This window comes from Rhagoletis zephyria, unplaced genomic scaffold, assembly GCF_001687245.7.
Source record: "Rhagoletis zephyria isolate East Lansing unplaced genomic scaffold, Rhagoletis_zephyria_1.1 Rzeph_scaffold_00602, whole genome shotgun sequence".
Taxonomy (NCBI): Eukaryota; Metazoa; Arthropoda; class Insecta; order Diptera; family Tephritidae; genus Rhagoletis; species Rhagoletis zephyria.
The window spans coordinates 139943-150018 of NW_016157686.1; the positions used below are offsets into that span (position 1 = coordinate 139943).

The 10076-nt window shown below is 38.5% G+C and overlaps 1 pseudogene; it reads right to left on the reverse strand.

Annotated features, from left to right (window-relative positions):
• The window catches only part of LOC108360663 (uncharacterized), a 28770-nt pseudogene extending 19874 nt beyond the window's left edge, over window positions 1-8896 (reverse strand).
• Between the last annotated feature and the right edge of the window lie 1180 nt (window positions 8897-10076).

The following is a 10076-nucleotide window of genomic DNA, read 5'->3' on the forward strand; positions in this document are numbered from 1 at the left end:
CAAGTCGCGCAAGCTCATGGGTACTGCCTGAACTGCTTGGCGCTGTCGCACGCCACGAGGGAGTGCGACTCCCCCATCATGTGCCAACTGTGCGACAGACCGCACCACACGCTGTTGCATCGCATCCCCGCACGAATCATGCCCGAGACACCAGTTGCCCGCAGCAATGGGCGACGAAGACCGCAGGGCAATATAGCACGATCGCGGCGACCACCAGCACAACAGGGCCACCGCACTTTTAACCACCCCGGGGCTCGCTATCGCGCTCCAGCAGGGACCCGTCGCCGACACCAGCCCACGCAACGCCCCCGTCGGGCAACCGGACTAAGCAACGTCGTGGAGACCCTGCAGCAACTCCAGCAGCTACTAGGCTGAAGACTCGCCTAGGGGGGCCGGGATGGCTAAATGAGTTTAGCTGTTCCCCCCTATTGTCTATGGTGAATGGCTCCGTGGAGCAGCAGCAACCCTGCCTAAGCGCCCACTCACCACGGCCCGTTCCCCCCACGTACACATAATACACCTACACACACACATATACATATGAATTGTACTTACACACACACACACACATGAACTACAAAATAACATAAAACAAAACACAATTTTGCGATTACCGAGCCGACAAGACGTGTTCCCGCTGTACCTCCGCCTTCTCAGCGTTAATAAATTTAAATTGTAAATATCTTAAACAAAAGGAGTTAATTTTTATCGGAAAAGTGGTGAGTGTGCCCCCCTAAAAGTGTTGCCCCTGGTGTAAGAGTAACGACAGTCAACTGATAGTGTTTATGTATGCCTTTTGCCGCGCCGCCCGAAGAGTCGCAATGGCCGAGTGGTCAAAACATTGGGCTGCCGGTCGAGAGGGTCCGGGTTCGAGGACTCCTCGGGCGTAGAGGATTTTTTATATATTTTTTATTTAGTATTTTTTTAATAATCTTTAGATTTTAATGTTAAAAAAAATTAATGTTTTTTTTACAATGGATTTGTATGAAAGGAAACGAATTCTTATTGAACAAATTTCTTCGCTGCTTATTCGCGTTTTCTTTTTTAATAAAATGGAAAGCAATTAACTTTTTCTCCATATTTTTATTTTTGAGACCTGCTTTTAGCCAGCTAACAAGTTAGTGACTTTTTTGGAAACTAGAGACGTGAGACAGCGTACTGAATACCAAATAGTCTCAAAATCCAAGCTCACCACCAAAAGTCACTATTAGTGACTAGAGACCGCTTACTGAATGCCAGGGTTATTTAGCTCTTAAGTTTGACAAACCGCTTGAGTCGACCGGCTTGCCGTTTTAATCCTCAGTAAATATACAGGATGGAAATAACACAATTAGGTGAGTTGATAAGCAGGTCTAATATTCTATTCAATTGGGAGTAGGATTTTCTACATCGATTTTTCCGATTGTTCACCCCGATATATCGCCATATCGCTTTTACATGCAATGAATTAAATCGATTCATGATATCGATACTTTCTTAAATATCGAAAATTCCTAATGTAAACCTACGCTTATGTACATACGTATGTATGTATGTATCAGTGATGGAAAAGTAGGCACAATAGTGCCATTTTTGGCACTTTCATTCACAGAGGTACTTTTGGCGGTTTTGGCACAATCATAAAATACAGATATTTAGAATAAGCTGCCACTATACAACAAAAAATCACATACCACATTATAGATTAAAAAAATACAAAAAGTGAAAAATAAAAACACTAAACAATTAAAATAAGGGTCGTGAGAAATATTTACAAACCATTGAATTCTATTGTGAACTAGCCTATGCCCGCTTTCTTCGCAGCGCCTAATAAGAACTTTTGCATTGGCCAATGCAAAAGAGCGTTTAAAAGCAAAAATTGTCTGTAAAGTCAAAATTTTTGGTTTAAGTTGAAACCACTAAGGCGCAGTATCCTCCTCACACATAGGCCAATAATAGTAACGCTGTGATACCATACGGAATACCAATCCCTTTCTGTGTCATGAGCTTTACCGATGGTCTTATTTCCACCTGTGAGATCTCTGCCAAGCATGCGTAATCTTTTTCTATGATCTTGCAACTACAATATTGGTGCGATGCGTATGCCAATAAAAGTTCTTGTAACCCTAAACGGGTAATCTTCGTCGTTTCGACGAACACTGTTACTCTTTCTCCGTTTTTCTCTGCAGTCGCTCGTCATATTGGACTCTCTTTTGCAATAACGTTAGTTGGAATTGTGCTTTGAAGCTGAGCAGACGTTAAGCAGCGTGAGCATAGCGTGTTTCTTTTTTCCAGCAAACAAAAACGCTCGTCGTCGAAACGACGAAGTTTACCTTTTGAGTGACTTTTTAGTTTTTCGGGCATATGATTATTTAATTATTCTTTTGCATTTTATATGTATTATAGTGAATTAAAATGTCACGACATTTGGGATTATCGGATGATTTAATAGAAACATTTTTGAATGCTTGTAACGACGGCGATTTCGATGCACCTACCTACCTACCTAACCTAATAAACCTAACCTAATAAAATACCTAAACCTAATAACCTAACCTAATAAAATCATTTATTTACTCCCCTCATGCAACGAAGAGGCAACTATAAATGAAGGAACATCCAAGCCCAGCATGATTGAGTTTTACAATCAAACGAAAGGAGGCGTCGACACATTTGATCAAATATGCGGTAGTATGTCGACTTCACGTAGAACCAATCGATGGCCTATGTGCATGTTTTATGGCAAAAAGGCAAAATGTGTTTTAAAAAAAGTAAAACGGCATATTTTTTTAATTTTGTTGTGAACTTCCTTTATGTACAATGTGCATGTCCAATTAAAGATATATATTAAAAAATACATACAGTGATCAAGAAATTATAGCCAAACCACTTTTTGCCAAGTTTTAACGTGTTATTACCGTTGATTTTTGGCAATTTTTTTCACGCTCTCTTCCATATAAAATTTTTTTTTCGAAAATGCTCTATATGGAAAAAATGCAAAACACCTTCAACAAAAAAAAAATCTCAAAAATCAACTAACTCCGAACTTACATTTGTTTACTAGAAATTAATGGGCTGCAAAACTACACACTCATCTGATCAAAAAGTTGAAAATTTTGATGAAAATTTGCTGAAATTTTGCGAGTTTTGCACAAAGTTTAGGAATTATATTTTTTATGTTTTTTGTTGTTGAATGAACCATATTTTTATACAAAACTGGCGGAAATATATATAAAAATTGTTGCATATATTGTGAAAAATTTGCAGTGCCAATACTTTGTTCCGGCAGTGTACATAAAAATATTAAAACATTGTATCAACGGAATCATAATAATGAGATTTTTGATACTGTTTTTTAACGTTTTTCAAAGATTTGTTTAAGAAAAACTTGAAAACCTGCTCCAAAACTTTACCGATATAGACTTATAAGGTATCACAGGTATCATTTTCTCACCCTTTTTTTCTTTGCAAAAAAAAACTCATTCACGTCCCAATTTTTTTTTTATTCAATACCAACACATCTTAATTCAACATGGAATGACACTCGTTTATCTCTCCTCCCTTTTTCATATTTTGAATGACCTTATTCGTAAAGAAATTAAAAGGGTGAGAAAATACCTTACCAATGATACCTTATAAGTCTAAATGGCAAGGTTTTGGCTGAGTTATTTAAGTTTTTCTTAAACCAGTCTTTGAAAAACGTGCAAAAACAGCATCAAAAATCTCATTATGATTCCGCTGAAATTTTTTTTTATGTTTTTTTGCAAACTTTTTAAGCTTAAACTACTCAGTCATCTGAGGTAATTTTTTCAAAAAATATTTAAAAAAAACTGTTTACTAATAAAAGAACTCAATTTTTGGAGGTATTTTCAGATCGTAAATTTTAATTTTTTTGCGAAATGTTTTGGTGGAAGTCGTAAAATACAATACATAGATTTTATAATTCCAGTGGAAAAACAGTACCGCTTTTTTTGTATGGGCAGTGATGCAGTCTACTGTACATAAGTTGGCTATGATTACTCGGCCGTCTATCATAGTAACACAACACCGCTAAGTACATTTTAAAATTTTCAGGCAATAGCCTCATGCGATTTTCGATTATATTTTTTGTTGTTTGTGTGAAATATTTTATTTTTATCAGTATTTTTCTTTTCATCAAAATATGTTGAAATGAAAGTGAAAAAAAAAATATTTTCAGAACCCCCCCGAAAAAAAATCCTGGCTACGGCCCTGGTTACGTGGTATATGTATACAACATGGTACATGCAGGCAAGAATCCTATTCCTCGACGTGAGTTTTTAAAACAACTGCACTCGGCCCTTGTTCAGACTTGGATGAATCAACGTTTAAACGTTCACACTCTATCAACACCTCTTAATGAGAATATACTTAAAATAACTCAAAATAATAAAAATATTGAAAAGACGAATGATGAAAATATAAAAGAAGAAAAAACACGTAAAATATGTAAATATTGTCCGTACCAAAAAAGAAGAACGACAAAGACTGTATGCAAAAAATGCAAAACCTTTATATGTGGAGAGCACAAAATTGAACTTTGTTTCTCTTGTGGAAATGAAAAATTTGTTCAAGTTTTTTTCTTTTGTTATGTTATATATTGAAGTATAGTTTAAGTTTCTTTTAGTTATAATGAAGAATTCCTGCTTGTTTTAGTTAATACTAAGATTTGAAGATCTGTACCTGTTTACGATGAAAATATGAACTGAAGACCAAATTGATATAAAATACATAAAAAGCTTGAAAAAAATAAGTAGCCTCTGTGTTGTTTTTTCTTATTAAGTTTTATTATTATTAAAAACAGCGTGGTAAACTTTAATTTTACATTTTTAATACAAAAAATCGAAAATAAAAAGGACTTCGATACGACGAAGATTACCCTTAAAGTATATAAAATATCGTTACGCTTTGAGGGATAAGGAAACTCAAGAGCATAGAAGTGCGTTTTCTGTTAAAGGAGGGCCAAGAATCCTCGCTGTCTCACAGGACATTGGCTAAATGGGTCGTGTGATCTCTTGAATATCTTTCAAATGAAGCAATTGATATATCTACGGTGATATTTATTTGTTAATCCCCCACATTTACAATTTGTGGTAGTATTTATGAACTGATTTCTAGGTAAATGCCAGCTCGCATGACCGTGCATGAGGACGTCAGACAAACTTAATACCATACTTAATTTAGACATCTGAAAACTAAATTCGTATAACTTAAACATAGGGCCAAAGCAGACCAACCCCACGGGATTTCTATACATTTCGGCTGTAGCGCCATCCAATGGGTCAATTTTCTGCAAAACCATTGCTTACCATAAAATTAATACGTGTTATGAATTTCAACCTCGACTCCAGCGGCACTCATCGGGTCAATTTTTATCAAAAGAATTTTTCATCATACGGGTACATAGCTCACATTTAAAATTTGAACGAAATCGGTTAATAAATACGATTTTTATAAATAGCTCTACTCCAGCACCACCTAGCGAGTTTTCTATTAGCATGTAAGATAACCTCCGACAATCTGACGGAACTCTATTCGCTGATTTTTGAGTTAAGTCCGAACAACGAAAACGGCTATCATTTTATGCAAATAGGTATGTAGATAGGACAGCTTATAACGAAACTCGAAAAATCAAAGCTCCATTCTTTGTGACAAATTTAAAAAAATGCTTCCAAATTTTCACATAAGTTTTACCTTTTACTAAAAATTAAAAACAAAGTTACAATAGTTCAATGGGATTTAGAAATCCAGGAGAAAATGGTTCCCAACCGAATGATACCTGCACCTTTACATAAATGTATATCGATCCAGCCTTTCCAATAATTACTACTTTTCGCCATAAGTACGATATTGATAACATAGCTAGCTGTGCCAAATCTCAGAAAGTTAACGTGCGCGTTTCCAGAGATAAGTGAAATGAGAAGCATAGGGGTGCCAGGCCCCTATTTCCATTACTTACCACTTTTCGCCATAAGTACGATATTGATAACATAGCTAGCTGTGCCAAATCTCAGAAAGTTAACGTGCGCGTTTCCAGAGATAAGTGAAATGAGAAGCATAGGGGTGCCAGGCCCCTATTTCCATTACTTACCACTTTTCGCCATAAGTACGATATTGATAACATAGCTAGCTGTGCCAAATCTCAGAAAGTTAACGTGCGCGTTTCCAGAGATAAGTGAAATGAGAAGCATAGGGGTGCCAGGCCCCTATTTCCATTACTTACCACTTTTCGCCATAAGTACGATATTGATAACATAGCTAGCTGTGCCAAATCTCAGAAAGTTAACGTGCGCGTTTCCAGAGATAAGTGAAATGAGAAGCATAGGGGTGCCAGGCCCCTATTTCCATTACTTACCACTTTTCGCCATAAGTACGGTATTGATCAAGAATGATAGAATACAAGATTGCGCCAAAGAGAGAGGATTTTTGAGCGTAATTTTTGCGTGACGTCATCTTGGTGCAATTGCAATAGATGCCAAAACGCATATAAAAATATGTAAACAATGCAGAAAAATGTGTTAATTTTAATACTACAATTTTGAATTAATCAAATATTCTATGTAAGTAAAACATAATTTAAGCTGAACTTTTACATGTATAATAATTTGGGCACTGTTTTGTATTAGGTACGTAACAGCGCGGTAAGATGCCGCTTGAATTAGCGCCTGGCGACCTTATCCACTGGTGCATTAATAATGATATCAAAATAAAGACAATTAATCCATCTTTAAGTTGGTATATAAAATGTGTTTGCTTGCTTATAATAAAATGTTATAATTTTTTCATAAAATAACCTTTTTTAACAGACTGAATTATTATAGTAGACTATGTTGTAGTAGGCTTTATAGTAAATAGCACCAGAGCAACTCTGTTAAATTCTTTACCTACCCCAGTTCTTCCTTTATTTCGCTATTCGCACGTTCCGTTATTTCAAAGCGTAGATATATAAAGCACTTTCCGCCATTTCGGTTATTTGAGAAAATCACGCGTAGCAAACGGTCGGAGTAAGAACCTGGGCTAAGTAACTTTGCCTATTTATTGTATTCATGTATCATAACCAAATTTGTCTTTACTTATATGTAGAAATAAACTTGCTATTTCGATTGGCATGTTCCTCCCAAACTCCAGAGTTTTATCGCTGCGCCACACCTTTATTTACCAATTGCGTATCTGTGTGTGAGTAAAATCGAAATTTGCGGAGCGACTGAAATGGAGCGGTCACCGGTGCGCCGAAGCCAGCGTCTTCAGCCGGTAAACCCAGCAACTAACAAAGCGAAGACTGCTACCACGAGTACAAGAGCTGATGTCTCATCCTCAAAATCAAATGCCCTCAAATCAAAAACACCGAGTGCTTCGCCAAGTGTTGCGCGAACTAACGCTCCGCCAACTGTACATCCCTATGCTGTAATCCGTCGTAGATTCGATTTTGCTACGAATCGTAAAATTCGCATGCTGGAATCCGCGTTGTCGTATCGTAATTTCGAAATTCGTAGGCCATCTTCCAAACTCGTAATGTTGGTATGCCTGAATCCGACGTAGCTGTAATTTTTATGTATTTGCCGGAAATTTTGTACGAATAGCAACTCGTGTCGGAGCGAAACAAATTTTTTTTAAATATCAATAAAATAAAGTGTGCAACGCAAAAATATGTATATAAGTTGAAGTGTGAATAGAAAAAAAAAATTATTATTAAATGTTTATAAAATTATCAGATCGGAGATCACAACAAATCGCTCGCAATACGAAAAACTGGTGGAATGCATGTGCGAAAGGCCGGACATTGGTCTAGGCTTTGTAAAAGGAGCTAAAGAGGATGTGGTGGAGTTTTGGGAAAGCGTTCCAAGAATTAAAGCGGCACAATATCTAGTGAAATGGAGGCCCTTAAAAGGAGGGAGCTAAAATTTTATCATTTAAGCTAAATGGACCAGAACTGTTTGCTGTTCTTCCTCCTGGGACAAAAGTGCACCGGCCACTGAATCCTTTGTATTCTACTTAATTAAGGAAAAGTCTTTTCAAATAATGATTAAACTAATTTTTTTCTTTGATTTGACTATTCACTTGCGATTATGTATATTTATTTTGATTTGTTTCTGTCAAAGCACCTGATTAAGAACTTCGAATTTCACTATTTTAGTTGGCAACGCCGTTGATAGTTACGATCGGATTACAACATACCAATTTTCGAATTTTCATAACGAAGCTACGAATTCGTAACTACGAACTTTCGAATTATGGCATACGGGTGGTAATGTCTAATGCACCGTTAAATGCACAGCTACATAGCTCTCCACTAATTGTTCTAAGTGATCCGTTAAGTGTACCGCCACATAGTGTGTCATTAACAGGTCTATTCTGCGCTGGTAATAAAAAGTTTGTAACCAGTAAATAAAGTTCCTGTCAATTTTTAAAACTTTTTCGCATTCTGTATACTCTTGTAACCGGTTAATTTTGTTACCATCTCATAAGCTGGTAACAAATTATTGCCCCGTAAAATATGCAATGCCAGGATTTGTACAATTCTTCAATAGCTGAATTGCTGAATATTTTAACTGCATTACCAACGTACCTAGAATCGCGGTGACAAGAACTGGTAACATTTTTTGGTAATACAATTTTCCGGTTACAAAATCGTCGGTAACGTGCAGAATAGACCTGTAAATGTGTCTTGTAGTGCTCTGCCAAATGCACACATGAATCCGTATGTTCTGCCAGTGAGTACCCCACTTACTGCGTCATCAAGTGTACCGTCAGATATACCACCACCAAGTGCTCCATCCAGTACGCTGCCGTCTACTGCTATATCGAATTTGCCGCCACCTAGTGCCCCAACGAGTGAGCCACCATCTAGCGCTCCAGTAACCACACGTTTTTCCCGCCGCCCTGCCAAGAATGAGTACATCAGCTATGAGCGCCAACTTTGTCACACCATGTCCCAGCCAGGCTCACCAGGCCAGCGAAATTGCCACTTTTTATAATAATGCCCATGTCAGTGTTGGTCCGGGTACTACCACCCCGGTCATAGTCGATCTATCCAAGATCGCCCCCTCTGCCGACGCCAACATCGCCCCCTCTGCTAACGCACACGTCGCCTCCGCCACCTGCAACGCTGTCAGCGCCGCTTCTGCCAGCACCGAAAGCATGTATGCCACCCTGTGTAACGTCGCTACGCCAACAGTTTATTTAAATGCGCCTGCCATTTCTACAGGCGTATGTACATCTACATATGACGTAGCACAAAGGAACATTTTTTTTAGCTATGCAGCAACAAATTTCTAGATTGGAAATACAGCTCAAGCAAGCACAATTAAAAATTGCGGAAACCGATCGTGAACGCTCTGTAACAGGGCCGTCGCATTTAAATCCGTTAGTCACGCCACCTCTTCGCCCAAACGCAACTATACCGCAACATTGTGCCCTGACGTCGTCGGCGCAGGCAACCGTTACATCGCACAACTTAGTCGTATCATCTACTGGTAATTTCGTATTGGGTAGCGGTACCATCGACTCATTTAAGAATCCAGTCGGGTTACCTTTATTACCCAGCGGGCAGCCAGCCACACAATCCAGCAGCACTACTCAACCGACAGCAAGTCCCAGCCCACTCAATCGCACCATTCAATGGGCAGTCAGCTACCCTTGTAACAACCGCCGCGAACAGTTGCCTCGCTATTCCTAATGGTACCCTACCTTAAGTTCTCACCGAGCCACACAATACTTCACAATCTATGCCACTTATCGTTTCATCTAGCTCCACGCCGAGCCATGGTCAGCCCATCTGGTCGCCGGCCATGCCACAAATCGATGGCCCTGCCGCTGCCTACGCACCTGCCGCCACGCAAGCCCATAGTTCAAAAGCCAATTTGTCGAGCCATACCCCACTAGCCAACCCCATGCCGCCGAGAAAATTATTAGATTTGCCACTGATTTCAGGTCACGCAGAGGATTGGCCAATATTTTATGCAGCATTCCTAGAGTCAACCTTAGCCTATTATTACACCAATTTTGAAAACAACCAGCGCTTGAATAAATGTCTTAAAGGGGAAGCCCGAGATGTAATCAAGTCTCTTTTAATACACCCT